We start from the raw sequence: 16148 nt of genomic DNA, 5'->3' as shown, positions 1-16148 counted from the left end.
CGCTGAACCACGAGGTTAAGCACACGGGCCAGGCATGGTACGTGTGTGAGCTCACCTCAGAGCCGCCAACAGGTTACCGCCATTGTCACACATGACCATGCCTGGCTGTAGGTTCAGCGGTGTGAGCCACAGATCTGCCTGCTCTTTCAGAGCTGTCCACAACTCTTCAGCATTGTGCGGTGTGTCACCTAAGCATATTAGCTTCAGCACAGCCTGTTGCCGCTTGGCCGAGGCAGTGTTGCAGTGCTTCCAGCTTGTGACTGATGTGGTCATTTCGGAGATGGAGGCTGAAGAGGAGGAGGAGGCTGAGGAGGATGAGGTGCAGGCGCTGTAGACCATGGGCGCAACCCTGATTGACCTAGGGCCCGCAATCCTAGGCGTCAGGAGCACGTGTTCTGTCCTAAGGTCCGACTGTGTCCCGGCTTCCACTATGTAAACCCAGTGTGCTATCAATGAGATATACTGTCCCTGCCCACATGGACTTGTCCACGTTTCCATGGTTAGGTGGACTTTCCCGGTAACTGCATTTTGAGGGCACGACTAATGTTTTGGGACACGTGCTTGTGTAATGGGGGGACGGCACACTGGGAGAAATAGTGGCGGCTGGGGACCGAGTACCGAGGAATGGCCGCCGCCATCAGGATGTGGAATGCTTCCGTCTCTACGAGCCTAAAAGGCAACATTTCGATCGCAAGCAGTCGTGAAATGTGAGAATTTAGTAGTGTGGCCTGTGGGTCGTTGGCTGCATATTTTTGCTTGCATTCCAAGAACTGGGGTATGGACAACTTAACGCTGCACTGGGACAAGGACATGGACGTTCTTCCTGATGCTGCTTCTTGAGAGTGTGCAACTACAGGTGCAGGGCAGGAGGCAACTTCGCATGCACTATGTACAAGGGATTGGCTTGCATGCACAACAGCGGAAGAAGCAATGGTGCCACCCACAGACTCTGTTCCTTGACCCTGGGATTCGGCCCACAAAGTCAGGTGCTTTGCTGCCATGTGCCTGGTCTTGCTGGTGGTGGTAAGGCTGTTTGTTTTGCCACACCTGATAAAGCTGGCCTGGCAGGTGGTGCAAATGACCTTTTTGGGGTTATCGGCAGAGTCTTTAAAAAACAAACAGACTCGGGAAGACCTAACAGTTGTACTGTCAACTTCCTTCGTGTTGGTGTTAGGGGGAACTGTTGCCTGCCTTCTGTCTGTGGCCACCACACTGCTTCTTCCAGCCTGTTGGGGTGCTCTGCCTCCCTCCCCCTGTGAGCTGCTGTCCTCGCTCTGCATGTCCTCCTGCCAGGCTGGGTCAGTTACTATATCATCCACCACCTCGTCTTCCACTTCTGCACCCTGGTCCTCCTCCTGACTTTCTGGCAATTGTGCTCATCATCGTCCACCTCTTGTGACACTTTCCCACTGTCGCCTTTGTGTGACCGTGGCTGCTCAAATATTTGGGCATCGCTACATGCGATCTCCTCTTGCCTCTCTTCAAGTGAACCGGACAAGAGGCCCGAATCTATAAATGGAAAAGTGAACAGCTCTTCAGAGTGTACAAGTGTGGGATTAGTTTTCTCCGGGCACTCGGCATGGGAGGAAGGAGGATCAGGGTGAGGAATATGCAGTCAAGACTCACGGCTACTGAGACTTGTGGAAGACAGGGTGGTGGTGGGGGGGTTGCTAAGTGACTGGAATCATTATCCGCTATCCAGCCAACAACCTTTTGACACTGCTTTGGATTCAATAGTGGTATGCTGCGGTCTCCTAGGAATTGCGACAGGATGGTCGGGTGAGAAGGTGTGGGTGTTTGTTGTGGCACAATTTCAGCTTGCCCACGGCCTTGTCCTCGGCCTCTGCATGCACCGTCACCATCACGTCCAGTTCCCCGTCCCTTGCCACATGCCTTGCCCATTTTAAATGTAGGACAGTGTCTTCCATGCTCACTACAAATGACTGAGTTTTGAGCAAACTTATATGTGATCAGTGTGAAGGAGAAAACAGAGTTTTAAATACTTGGCCTGTAGGTAACTAGTTTGAACAGCAAACTGGTGTGAATTGCTTCACTGACACACTGAAAGAAATTTTAAATGGAGGCCAGAAATGGCAGTATTTTCTGACAACGTATATGTGATCCGTGTGACAGAGAAAACAGAGTTTTAAATACCTGGCCTGTAGGTAACTAGTTTGAACAGCAAACTGCAGTGAATTGCTTCACTGACACACTGAAAGAAATTTTTAATGGTGGCCAAAAATGGCAGTATTCTCTGAAAACGTATATGTGATCCATGCGTTGGAGAAAACACAGTTTTAAATGGATGGATTTCTAGTGCTGTAAAATGGAAAGGACCTAGCTGTATTCCGCAGTGTCAACAAGCTAATGGCGCAGAAAAACGGTGTTCTCTGGATTGCTTTTTAAGCAAATAATGAGGATTAAGATCCAAAAAAAAAGATTCCTGGCCCCTGAGACCTGGGCCTTTGAATAGAAATATTTAACAGCAGCAGAAGGCAGAATTGTAATGGAGCCTGTTGTGCTATATGCACTGCAGTCTGCTATATACACTGCCTGCCTGCCTATATACCCTGCTTGCCTGATATCTCTGCAGATGGATTAGTTAGTCCTCAATAGGACTGTTTGTTGAGATGGATATGTGAAATGTACGGTTTTTCTCCCTACACTACCTAATACACAACCAAATCTCTCCCTGACGCAGCAGCACCTCTCCCTACTCTGCCTGATTCCAGAGTGACTGTGACGAGCATGGCGGCGCCAGGTCTGATATAAACCTGATGACGCTGTGCGGCCAGCCATTCACTGTAATTCCACAATCAACATGGCTATGGCATTACAGTGAGTGGCAGGCAATCCCTACATGTTGATTGGCGCTCTAAAGAGCGCCAAACATGCAGGGAAGGGACCCGAGCATCCGCCCGAGCATCTTGCAAGTACTCGGTGAGCTCCGAGCATCTCGAGTACTGAGATGCTCGGGCGAGTACCGAGTACTTGCGAGTATGCTCGCTCATCACTAGTTGATACCTGTCACTCTAATCATGTATGGGATGATAGTGAGAATGCTAATATGTCTCATGTAAAGATCAAGTCTTTTCGGGTGTTTTATGTTTTCTTTTTTTAAAAGCTGCGTACCCTAAGTATGACATTTACTTGTGAATATTTTTTCAAAGATGTGGATAGTTGATTTTGTGCATTTTTTTAAAGGAAAAAATAATATATAAACATAGTTTAGATGTTACAAAAAAAACATTAATATACATGCTTGTTAAATATGCTTAGCAATGGTTTTTTTGCTTTGTTGGAAGGAAATCTTAAAGGGAATTATGCCACTGGATTTATGCTCCCAATTTTAAGGACAATATAAAGTAGTAACATAATCTTGGATACTATTGAAGACTCACATACTCTTCATGAAATTGCAAATTTACCCCATTTATACCAGCTCAGCTTGACAACTTTCTTCCTATATTGTGCATAGAGTTAGCAGCTAATGAATATCCAGGACTCCTTAAAGTGCACAAAGCATTGAAAAGTGATTATAAGTAGTGTTGAGCCACCCCCGTAGTGTTCGAGTTCGGTTCGGTTCGTCGAACACCCGTGTGTTCGCCGAACTGTTCGTCGAACTGTTCGTCGAACACCTTCGAACACCGTTAAAACCAATGGCAGGCAAACAAAAACACATAGAAACACATAGAAAACACCTTCAAAGGTGTCCAAAAGCTGACAAACTGCTCAGAAGACACAACTAACACATGGAAAAGTGACAAGTACATATAGTCATGCGAAAAGAAAAGAGGTGAAGGAGTAAAAGGAGGGGGAGACACAGATATAGGCATGTCATGCCCTTCTAAAATCCAAAAAGTGAGAAGCCGAGACGGCCAGTCCGCTCCTGCCCGTGCCACCTCCGTGTCGCCGGGTTTGTGCCAGAGCCGCGGTGAACCCTGACGGCCAGCCCCCCTCTCCCAATACTGGTGCCTGTCCGCTGGTGGGTCGAGAGAGCCCCCCTGTGGTGGAGGCAGCTCTAAGCTTTTTAATTTAAATTGTCCCTCTAATTTGAATGAATACACTTTAAATCCATTTACAAGGATCTATTGGAGGGCAAGTCTCATGCCAGCAGCCGCGTAATTCCAGCTCCAGTAGCGTCCACTAAAGCTGCTGCAGTTAAAAAGCTTTTATAAGGATCGAGCTCGGCTGTCCACCGCAAGGCATCCTAGTGCCAGTCCCAGCCCCTATGCCTTGGGGTGCCTCCTGATGCTCTTCACTAAGTATCCCGTGGTCCCGAAGCATTTCCTTTGAAAAAATTAAGTGTCCAAACTACAGGTGGTGTAGCTTGCTTAACAGCCGGGATAATCCGCTGACTAGCAGACACTGCTACTAGGCACAAAGTATTTCCTGGGCTAGATGCAGTTAAAAATTTGTAAGTAGATACTCTCGTTGGATGCTGAGAAAGCATTCCATAGAGTCTCCTGGCACGCCATATATGATTCTCTTAAAAAGCTTGGGGTAGGGGTCTAGGGGACCCTTTTATAGCCAAAATCATGGCCCTGTATCACAATACGTCACCTAGGCTGAAGATAAATGGAACTGTAGCACCGAGGGCTCGGTTGCTACAGACGTATTGCACCTCACCCAGAGGTGTGATATCTCACTCTCAGATAAGGATGGAGTGTGGATCAGGACCCGACACCTGCATGCATTACACCACATTGCCGTGGGGCAGGGCGACCAATATGCCCCTGAGATGGGCACGACAGTCCCTGTCCCTGGCTGGAGTGGGGGGAGGGAACACTGAGGAAGGGGAACCCTGCAGTGCAGGAGCAGGGAGGAAGCAGTTCCTGGGTGCATTGAGAAGGGAGTATAAAAGGTGGGCACCATCTTAGTTCAGTGCAGAGAAGTCTGAGCAGAAGTGGCAGGGAGCAGGGGCTCTGCATGAGCTCTGCTCCGGAGGCGGGCCTAGTAACAGAGGCCCAGGCCTGCAAGAGGGAGAAGGAAGGAAGAGGAGCGGAGAAGGCTCCAGGAACGAGGAATGAAGGGATCCCAGGGGTGCGGACGGGCGAGTCGCCACCGCACGCCCGAATCCACCTGCGTGGAGGGGTCAGGCCAAAGGGGGAGACCGGTCCCCGAACTAGTGGAGGCAGGAAATGACCCTCAGCTAGAAACCGGGGGCTCTGACATTTTATGTGGCGCAGCCCCTTGCTCCACCCGCTAGGAAGGCACCACATAGGGTCAGGGAAACTGGCGCCAAGTTTACCAAGAGGAGGCCCGAGGAAGCCGGACAGAAGTGTTGGTAAGAAAGGCCAGACAAAGGACACACAAAGGGGGTCCTGTGAAGTGCTCCAAAGTTATCTGGGAGTTGTCTGAGCCCCTCACCTGGTGAGCACAGTACGACGTGGGCAGCCGTTACCTGCAGACGTGGTCTGGATAATAAGAACTGTGAGTAAAGGCCCTGAACTGCATCACTGACTCCGTGTCGTTACTGCTGCTGCCCTGCACCATCACCCCCATCCTCCGCATACACTGCCCTGAGGCTATACTCCTCCCGTGGGGAGTTATGCTACGCTCTGCTGCACCCACAACACCAGCCTTAGCGGTCTGCCCTGTAGCGGCGGTTCACTCTGACCGCAATCCACGGGTGGCGTAGTCGGACATTTAAACATCAAAACCACATAAATAGTTCCGCCACTGGTTTGACCGCCCTGAGCCACGGAACCGGATCGCCGCCACGAAGACTACAACCACCAGCATCCACCAAAAAGGGTCCGGCTCCGGGTGTCCCAAGGCCCAGGGGGTGCGTCAGAACATTTTCATCACCTTTCACAATCACCAATGGGACAAGGCAGGGATGTCCTCTGTCCCCTCTCTTATACATCCTAGTGACGGAGCACCTGCTCTCATCAATTCGCCATAACCCCAATATTAGGTGGATTGAGGTGGGAGGCACCGAGTACAAGTGCTCTCTATTTGCTGATGATGTCCTAGTATATATCACTCAATCACATATATCCATCCCTGCTGTTATGGCTGAAATAGATCACTTTGTTACATGGTAAAATTTTAAAATCAATGCAGCGAAGTCTGAGGCCCTCGATGTCTCCCTCCCTAAATCCATATAGGATTCCATCCAGTCCAACTTTCCCTTTGCCTGGCCCTCACAGGGTATCAAATACTTCCTATTCATAGAGACCTCTCCCATCTATGTTATCTTAATTTTGGGCCCTTTATTGAACAATTCCATACAGAACATGGTTGGCAAGTTAGAACTGTAAGATTCACTACGTGAACCACTGGTGTTTTGTGGAAAAGCACATGTACACCGCGTTCCAAATTATTATGCAAAAAGTGTTTAGGAGTGATAAGGGAAGAATTTGTTTGTTTGTCAGTTAAACTCATTGATGGTGATGTGTGTCAGGGCTCTTTATATCACTGTAAGCAATTGCAGACACCTGTGCTAATTAGTTTGGCAGGTGTGTCCAATGAAAGGCAAGACTACTTAAGAAGGCTCTCTCACATTATTAAGCAGCCTACATTTTCTGCCAAAATGGGAAAGAAAAAGGATGTGTCGGCTGCTGAGAAGCAACAAATTGTGGAGTGTTTAGGTCAAGGCATGACTACAATCAACATTGTGCGATGATCAGGATGAAGTGTCTTGGCAATCAAGAAGTATGTAGCTGATTCACAGTACACACGTGTGCGTGCTGATAAGGGCAAATTGAGGACTCTTTCCTACAGGCAATTACGTCAGGTTGAAAGAGCAGCGGCAAAATAGCCTTGTCATAGCAGCAGACAAGTTTTTGAAGCTGCTTGTGCCTCCAACGTCCCCCGAACAACAAGATGCAGGGTCCTTCAGAGGTTTGCAGCTGTGCATACGCCATCCTGTCGACCTCCTCTATCCACTTCACACAAGCAAAAACGGCTCCAGTGGGCCAAACATTACATGAAGACTGATTTCAAAACTGTTTTGTTCACGGATGAGTGCCGTGCAGCGCTCGATGGTCCAGATGAATGGAGTGGAGGATGGCTGGTTGATGGACACCCCACGCAAACACGGCTACAGCGCCAACAAGGAGGAGGTGGAGTAATGTTTTGGGCTGGAATCATGGGGAGAGAGATTGTCGGCCCCTTTAGGATCCCTGAAGGCGCTAAAGATGAACTCCATAATGTATGTGGATTTTCTCAAACAGCACTTCCTGCCATGGTTCAAGAAGAAGAACCGTGTATTTCACAGCAAGATCATTTTTCTGCATGATAATGCACCATCTCATGCTGCACATAAAACATCTGCATCTCTGGCTGATATGGGCATAAAAGGGGACAAACTTATGGTGTGACCCCCATGCTCCCCTGACCTCTACCCCATTCAGAACCTTTGGAGCATCATTAAAAGGAGTGTCTATGATGGCGGGAGGCAGTTCACATCTAAGCAACAGCTCTGGGAGGGTATTCTGTCCTCATGCAAAAACAATTGAAGCAGAAACCATCCAAAACCTGACAAATTCAATGGACGAGAGAGTTCAGAAGCTCCTTTCGAACAAGGGGTCCTATGTGAAAATGTAACATCACCTAGAATAAAGTTTTGAGTTGAAAACTGTTTGATTTCAGTTTCTAACAACCTGCTAATGCTTATAATTTCAAAAATGACCATTTTTTTGGTCTTTATTAAAATGAAAAGGTTGATCGAAAAGTTTGGGGGATCTAAGAGTGTGGCAACCCAGTAGTCATGATTACTTCGAATTCTGACAATATGAGGGTCATGCTGCAGGTAGTGCAGCAAGAAGGCACTTATGTGTCTTGCGCATCTCGGAGCCCCAAAATTATTTTCCGGGCTAGATGCAGCTAAAAATTATTTTTAATTTTAAATCTGGTGAAGCTTATTATAGATGGCCTAATAGGATCAGTGCTGCACACTGCTACAAAGCCCAAATTATTTTCCAGTCAAGATACAGATAAACATGATTAGTAATTTGAAAGCTTAAAACGGTTGGTAGGGTGATTTTAACCAATCATCAAGCTTTTACTCTCCCCAGGATGACACAGGGGTAGAAAAGTCGTTTCGGATCCATGATTTGTTCATCTTTATGAACGTGAGTCTGTCTACATTATCAGTGGAGAGCCGCGTGCGTTTATCTGTCAGCACACCACCAGCAGCGCTGAACACACGTTAAGACAGAACGCTGGCTGCGGGGCATGACAAGATCTCCAAGGCGTAAGTGGCTAGCTCCGGCCATTTATCCAGATTGGAAGCCCAAAAAGAGCAAGGGTCCAGTGACACAGTCGTGGCTTCAATGTTTACTTGGAGATACTCCTGTACCATCGTCTCTAGGCGTTGACTATGTGTCAGACTTCTTGTCTCCTGTGGCCTTGCAAAGGATGGGCTAAAAAAGTGGTGAAATGATTCCGCAAAATTGATGTTACCAGCAGATACTGTGGTTCTGTTACGGTTTGAGTGCTGAACACTTGACGGTCCCACGGTTGGCAAGTTGGAACTGTGAGATTCACTACGTGCACCACTGGTATTTTGTGGAAAAGCACGTGTAAGATTCTGCAACAGTCTCTGCTGATACTCCTGCATGCGTGCATCCCTTTCTATGGCAGGAATAATTTCTGCAAATTTACTTTTGTACCGGGGATCTAACGGTGTGGCAACCCAGTAGTCAGGATTATTTCTAATTCTCACAATTCGAGGGTCATGTTGCAGGTAGTGCAGCAAGAAGGCACTCATGTGTGTTGCGCATCCAGGAGCACCAAGTCCCTGTTGTGTTGGTGGCGAGGTAACAATCATGCTTCCTTCCTCTGTCCTCTCCCCCCAACCTCGCACAACAGAAATGTGATCAAGGTCTCCCTCATCTGATGAGTCTTCCATCAGTTCGTCCTCCACTTCTTCCTGGGCTCCTGCACCTTCCTCACTAGTTTGGCTGCTACCATGCGCCCTGGTTAAACCATCTCCCCCACCCTCACATGCCTGCCGCCTTGGTGCTGCCGACCGTCTGGACCTTGCAGATGTTAGCCCTTCCGCATACAACTCCTCCTCCTCTACTTCCTCCACCTCCTCTTGTGCCACCACCTGACTCCGAATTCTGTTTAACATGTGCTCCAGCATGTAAATCACCGGAATAGTCATGCTGATAATGGCATCGTCAGCACTAAACATCTTCGTCGCCATTTCAAAACTGTGCAGAAGGGTGCATAGGTCCCTGATCTGAGACCACTCCTCCAGCGTGATTTGCCCCACCTCTGAATCTCGTTGGCCAGGCTATACGTCAGAACGTATTGCACCAGGGCTTGTCGGTGCTGCCACAGTCGCTGCAACATGTGCAGAGTTGAATTCCACCGGGTAGGCACATCGCATTTTAGCCGGTGAAGTGGCAGGCCCAACGACTTCTGTAGAGATGTAAGTCGCTGAGCTGCGGGATGCGAACGGCGGAAGTGAGCACACAGCGACCGTGCCCTCTGCAGAAGGCCATCTAGTCTGGGATAGTGGGCTAAAAATTGCTGGACAACCAGGTTCAACACGTGAGCCATACAAGGCACGTGTGTGACATTGCCCCGGCGAAGGGCCGCACCCAGGTTTGCAGCATTGTCGCACACGGCCTTCCCTGGTTTCAGGTACAGTGGAGACAACCATTCATGAAATTGGTTCTCCAGAGCTGACCACAACTCCTCAGCTGTGTGACTCACATTTCCCAGACATTTCAATGTAAAAACCGCCTGATGACGTTGAGCCCTACTGCCAGCATAGTAAGGAGGTGTGCAGGATCCCTTCTGCGCAGTTAGAAAGCTTGTGGCATGACCAGACAGGCTTTGGGTGCAGGTGGAAGACCGAGAGGAGGTTGAGGAGGCAGAAGCAGTGGAGGAAAAATGACATAAAGAGGATTGACGCACAACTCGTGGGGACGGCAAGACTTGGACAGCAGCCCCTTGTCCTGCTGTCACCATAGTTACCCAGTGCCCAGTCAGCGACATGTAACGCCCCTGTCCATGCCTACTCGTCCAAGTGTCTGTGGTGAAATGCACCCTGTCACACACAAAGTTTCTCAAAGAAGCGGTGATGTTGTGTGCGACATGCTGGTGGAGCGCAGGCACACCTTTCTTTGAGAAGTAGTGCCGACTGGGCATCTGGTACTGGGGCACTGCGACGGACATAAGGTCTCGAAAATCCTCTGTGTCCACCAGGCGGAAAGGCAGCATTTCTGTAGCCAAGAGCTTGCAGATGGTGAAATTCAACCTCTTAGCTTTCTCATGGCTAGGAGGAAATGGTCTTTTACTTGTCCACATCTGAGGGACCGAGGGCTGGCTATTGTGCTTAGACGGGGTTGATAAGGGTGTCCCCGGCAAACTGCCGGTCTGTGAGGAAGATGCAGGCGGACATGTTAGGTTGCCTTGATCCAAAGGTGGTGCTATCGATGTCGGACAGCGCTCAAGACCAGCTGGTGTTACCACCTCCAAAGAAAATGATGACCTGCCAATCACGCTGGCTGTTGCGGGTAAAGAGGTGGCAGGTCTGCGCCCCAAAACAGGTGTGACTGCTGTCCCCCCAGTCACAGAGGATGAAGAGGCCGCGGATGCACAAGATATGGCAGACGGTGGTTGGCCCGGCCGGCTAGACCGCATTGTAGCACACTGAGCTTCCCACTGCAACTTATGCTTCATGTCCATGTGCCGGTTCATGCATGAAGTACTCAAACTATGTATTTTTTGGCCTCTACTTAGCTTTTGCTGACAAATGTTACAGATAACACGAGTTGGGTCATCTTTATCGATCTGAAAAAATGCCCAGGCTATGCAAGGCTTAGCACCCATGCGACCTGAAGAGCCACCACGACTTGTGGTGAGAGGCAGAGTTGTGTTTGAGGAAGCAGTTGTTGACGTGCTTCCAGTACTACGTCTCTGTCCAGGAAGGCGCAACCTGACCTCGTCGTCACTAGCATCTTCCTCCACCTCCTCTGCTGACCTCATCTCTTGGCTGACTGTGGGTTGACAGTAAGTGGGATCTCCGACCTCATCATCATCACCCTGCGCGTTATCACACCCGTCGTCCTCAGAGCCAACCTGTTCCTGCCCTGACAAAAAACTAAAGTTGTCGCTCCAATCAGGTATTTGAGTCTTATCATCGTCTTCCTCATTGTCTCCACCAACAGGAGTTACAGTTTGGGAATGAGGGTCTACATTATGGTCAGAACCTTCTGCGTCTGGTCCTGGATCCGACTCATAAAGATTCTGGGCATCAGTGCAGATCATTTCCTCGTCTGGATTCACAGAAGCGCTGGAGTCGACCTCTGATTCCCAGGCTATAGTATGAGTAAACAGCTCTGCAGACTCAACCATCTGTTCTACCTCATACTCAGACGGGCAGCTGGAGATTTGGGAGCTGTGAGGAAGCAAGTGCGATTTGGGTGACACCTTTGAGGACTGGAGTATTTGTGATGTTGAAGTTGATGTGGAGGAGAGCCCACTTAAAGGAGCACTTGATATCCGTTGAAGCACCTGCTGTTTTTGTGCCTCATCTGGAATTTGTAGCGATTGGCGTGGCCGTAAGAAAGGGATCTTATCACATTGTCCGCTAAAAGAAGTAGACATTTTAGTTTGGCTGGAAGATGGTCTTTCTTCTGCACCTACCCCACGGACACAACCTTTTTTCCCCTTCCCAACACGCCTATTCCCCTTTCCACCAGCAGCAGGCCTTTTTCCACTCATTTTGGTGGTTAACTAATTCACAACTCTGGAGTTGTTTGCACAAAAAAACATTGGATGGTAACCGAGCAGAGCTGAGTGGCCAAACTGTGGTATTAGGCCAAAACTATTGGCTGGGTTAGATGCAGAAAAAAATTATTTTGAATTTGCAACCTGATGGAGGTCAGTATAGATGGACTAATAGACCAAGTCCCACACACCGCTAGAAGCCCAAATATTTTTTCAGAGCTAGATGCGGAAAATTTTTTTACTCAATTTGCAACCTGATGGAGGTCAGTATAGATGGACTAATAGACCAAGTCCCACACACTGCTAGAAGCCAAAATATTTTTTCAGAGCTAGATGCAGAAAAAAATTATTTTTAATTTGCAACCTGATGGAGGTCACTATAGATGGACTAATAGACCAAGTCCCACACACTGCTAGAAGCCCAAATATTTTTTCAGAGCTAGAAGCAGAAAAAAATTATTTTTAATTTGCAACCTGATGGAGGTCAGTATAGATGGACTAATAGACCAAGTCCCACACACTGCTAGAAGCCCAAATATTTTTTCAGAGCTAGATGCAGAAAAAAATTATTTTTAATTTGCAACCTGATGGAGGTCAGTATAGATGGACTAATAGACCAAGTCCCACACACCGCTAGAAGCCCAAATATTTTTCCAGAGCTAGATGCAGAAAAAAATTATATTCAATTTGCAACCTGCTGGACGTCAGTATAGAAGGACTAATAGAACAAGTCCCACACACTGCTAGAAGCCCAAATATTTTTTCAGAGCTAAATGAAGAAAAAAATTATTTTTAATTTGCAACCTGATGGAGGTCAGTATAGATAGACTAATAGACCAAGTCCCACACACTGCTAGAAGCCCAAATATTTTTTCAGAGCTAGATGCAGAAAAAAAATATTTTTAATTTGCAACCTGATGGAGGTCAGTATAGATGGACTAATAGACCAAGTCCCACACACCGCTAGAAGCCCAAATATTTTTTCAGAGCTAGATGCAGAATTTTTTTTTATTCAATTTGCAACCTGATGGAGGTCAGTATAGATGGACTAATAGACCAAGTCCCACACACTGCTAGAAGCCCAAATATTTTTTCAGAGCTAGATGCAGAAAAAAATTATTTTTAATTTGCAACCTGATGGAGGTCAGTATAGATGGACTAATAGACCAAGTCCCACACACTGCTAGAAGCCCAAATATTTTTTCAGAGCTAGATGCAGAAAAAAAATATTTTTAATTTGCAACCTGATGGAGGTCAGTATAGATGGACTAATAGACCAAGTCCCACACACCGCTAGAAGCCCAAATATTTTTTCAGAGCTAGATGCAGAAAAAAATTATATTAAATTTGCAACCTGCTGGACGTCAGTATAGAAGGACTAATAGAACAAGTCCCACACACTGCTAGAAGCCCAAATATTTTTTCAGAGCTAAATGAAGAAAAAAATTATTTTTAATTTGCAACCTGATGGAGGTCAGTATAGATGGACTAATAGACCAAGTCCCACACACTGCTAGAAGCCCAAATATTTTTTCAGAGCTAGATGCAGAAAAAAATTATTTTTAATTTGCAACCTGATGGAGGTCAGTATAGATGGACTAATAGACCAAGTCCCACACACCGCTAGAAGCCCAAATATTTTTTCAGAGCTAGATGCAGAAATTTTTTTTATTCAATTTGCAACCTGATGGAGGTCAGTATAGATGGACTAATAGACCAAGTCCCACACACTGCTAGAAGCCCAAATATTTTTTCAGAGCTAGATGCAGAAAAAAATTATTTTTAATTTGCAACCTGATGGAGGTCAGTATAGATGGACTAATAGACCAAGTCCCACACACTGCTAGAAGCCCAAATATTTTTTCAGAGCTAGATGCAGAAAAAAATTATTTTTAATTTGCAACCTGATGGAGGTCAGTATAGATGGACTAATAGAACAAGTCCCACACGCTGCTAGAAGCCCAAATATTTTTTCAGAGATAAATGAAGAAAAAAATTATTTTTAATTTGCAACCTGATGGAGGTCAGTATAGATGGACTAATAGACCAAGTCCCACACACTGCTAGAAGCCCAAATATTTTTTCAGAGCTAGATGCAGAAAAAAATTATTTTTAATTTGCAACCTGATGGAGGTCAGTATAGATGGACTAATAGACCAAGTCCCACACACCGCTAGAAGCCCAAATATTTTTTCAGAGCTAGATGCAGAAAAAAATTATATTCAGTTTGCAACCTGATGGAGGTCAGTATAGATGGACTAATAGAATGATGCTATGCCCAAAAGATTTTACTTCACTAGGTGCAGTAAAAAAATTGGTATTCTATACACAGGTGGTATATCTTGCAACATAGATAGGCTACTCCACTGACTAACACACTCTGCAATAGGCCAAAAAGGATTAGCTTTGCTAGATTCAGCGAAATGCTGTGAAAAAAACTTGCACAGCACTGGCACAGACCTGCCTGGCAAAAACTGATAGGAACTGATGTAACCTAGTCCTGAAAAGGACTCCAATTACAATTAGTCTTTACTCCCACAATCTATCTATTTAAGAGCACAGACCTGCCTGATAAAAGTCGTAGGAAATGCTGTAACCTAGTCCTTAAAAGGACTGCAATCACAACTATTCCCTACTCCCAAGCTATCTGTATATTTGTGCGAAAATTGGCTTGAAATTAACAAGGTATAGCGCACATAGCAACAGCGGTGCCGTCTAACACGCAGCTGCAGCAGTGAGAAAATGGTGGCGACGGGGAAAATGGCTTGGTCTTATAGGGCAAGGACATGTGACATACACTGCCAATGACACATGCCCTCGCTTGTGTGAAAAAAAGCACTTCGCTCCGTGTGTGCGCTGCTGATAGGCTGACAGATTGCACCTCCCCGCTGCAAATGCGGGAAAGAGAAAAAAAAATGGAGATCTTCATTGTTCCTGCAGAGATCCATCCCCTGCCCCTCCCCCCGCCCCGCTGTACACTCAAACTGCGTATTAACATTAATTTTCATCATTACTGAGAAAAAATCCAGTTATGATTTTGGTGCACGAACAGTTATCGAACATAACCTCGAACAGCCGAATTTTTCTCAAATTGTTCGTGTTCGCCGACCGGCTCGAACACCGCCCAAAACAGCTCGAATTTGAGATTGGCGAACAGTTCGAGTAGAACAACGCTCATCTCTAATTATAAGAGGATCTGTGAAAAGTGAGCAGTTTTTGCTCTTAGTTTATTTCCTCTGCTACCGTGAGTATTCTACTAACCAACCTGTTATACCAATTATATTGAGTGATTCAACCATAACGCCAAAGCATTGCGCTCGCTGTTGGGGCAATCTTTGCAACAGAACTTTCCTTTATTCCCTATATAAAATCACTCACTCACTTATGTCACCTGCATTTAAAAAACATCTCCAGAATCTGATCTTATTTCACCTTTGAAACTGCAAAAACTCTTAGTGTCGATCTTAGTAATGTCTATTTTGTCTGTACAGAACAGTACATGTCTCCCACAACATTTATATGTTGGCAGTATATAAATAAAATTATTATTATTATTATTATTAAAGGTTTCGTGACTCACAGGATTTTTTGGAGTTGTGTCTTTAAACTGCTCTGCAAAATTAACTTTTGAGCATTGCCTACTTGGTAAAGATCATAAAAATTAGCACCAAATAAAAAGGCCCATATCTCTGTAACCGTGTAGCAGATTTACTAAAAAATAACATAATGCACATAGGAGCAGTGGAAATAAAATAAAAGCAAAAGCTGATCACTTTTAATCAGGCGACTGGTCCCCTTTAAGCCAGGTTGAAGATAGTAAATTAATGAGATTACCATAAATATTAAACCAAATAATGCTGAAATAAAAGTATAATGTTGCAACACAAGAATTTCTGTCACATTCAAATACATTATTTGAGAAAAATGACTGCACAATGAAGATCATAGTTCATGGGTTTCTGGGAATAAATACTAGAGATGAGCAATTCTTTTATAACTCAAATTCAACAGTTTCATTGAACTTCTTTTGTCAATCTCAATACTGCAAAGCTTCTAATTGCCTGAAAAAGACATTTATAGCACTCTAAGGTCTCCTAACAGAGTATTGAACCCATTTTGAGTTCCTTTGACCTAACACAGCCTTTTTAATGTCCTAGTGAACTGGCTAGGATAAAACATATGATAACCAGTAGTACCCAACAGCCCATTTAACAACACTGAAAGTAACAACATTTTTAGGCATCTTTAAAAATTATCCAAAAATTAGCCTTTTTGTGGGGTAGATGCCTGTCTTGCTGTGGTTTATATACAGACTGTGGAAACAGAAAAAGCTGTGGTTTTTTTCACAAGGGCAGGTGCAAAAATGATCCATTTAGGGAGTAATGAGCTTTGTTTTTTGCTAAATTCGGAAGTGATAGCTTTTCCACAAGGTGTCCAAAATTATCCTTTCA

This window comes from Phyllobates terribilis, unplaced genomic scaffold (genome assembly GCF_046119375.1).
Source record: "Phyllobates terribilis strain yellow unplaced genomic scaffold, ASM4611937v1 Scaffold_3__8_contigs__length_932513732, whole genome shotgun sequence".
Classification (NCBI taxonomy): Eukaryota; Metazoa; Chordata; class Amphibia; order Anura; family Dendrobatidae; genus Phyllobates; species Phyllobates terribilis.
The sequence above is the reverse complement of the archived record's forward strand: the minus strand, read 5'-3'. Positions refer to the sequence as shown.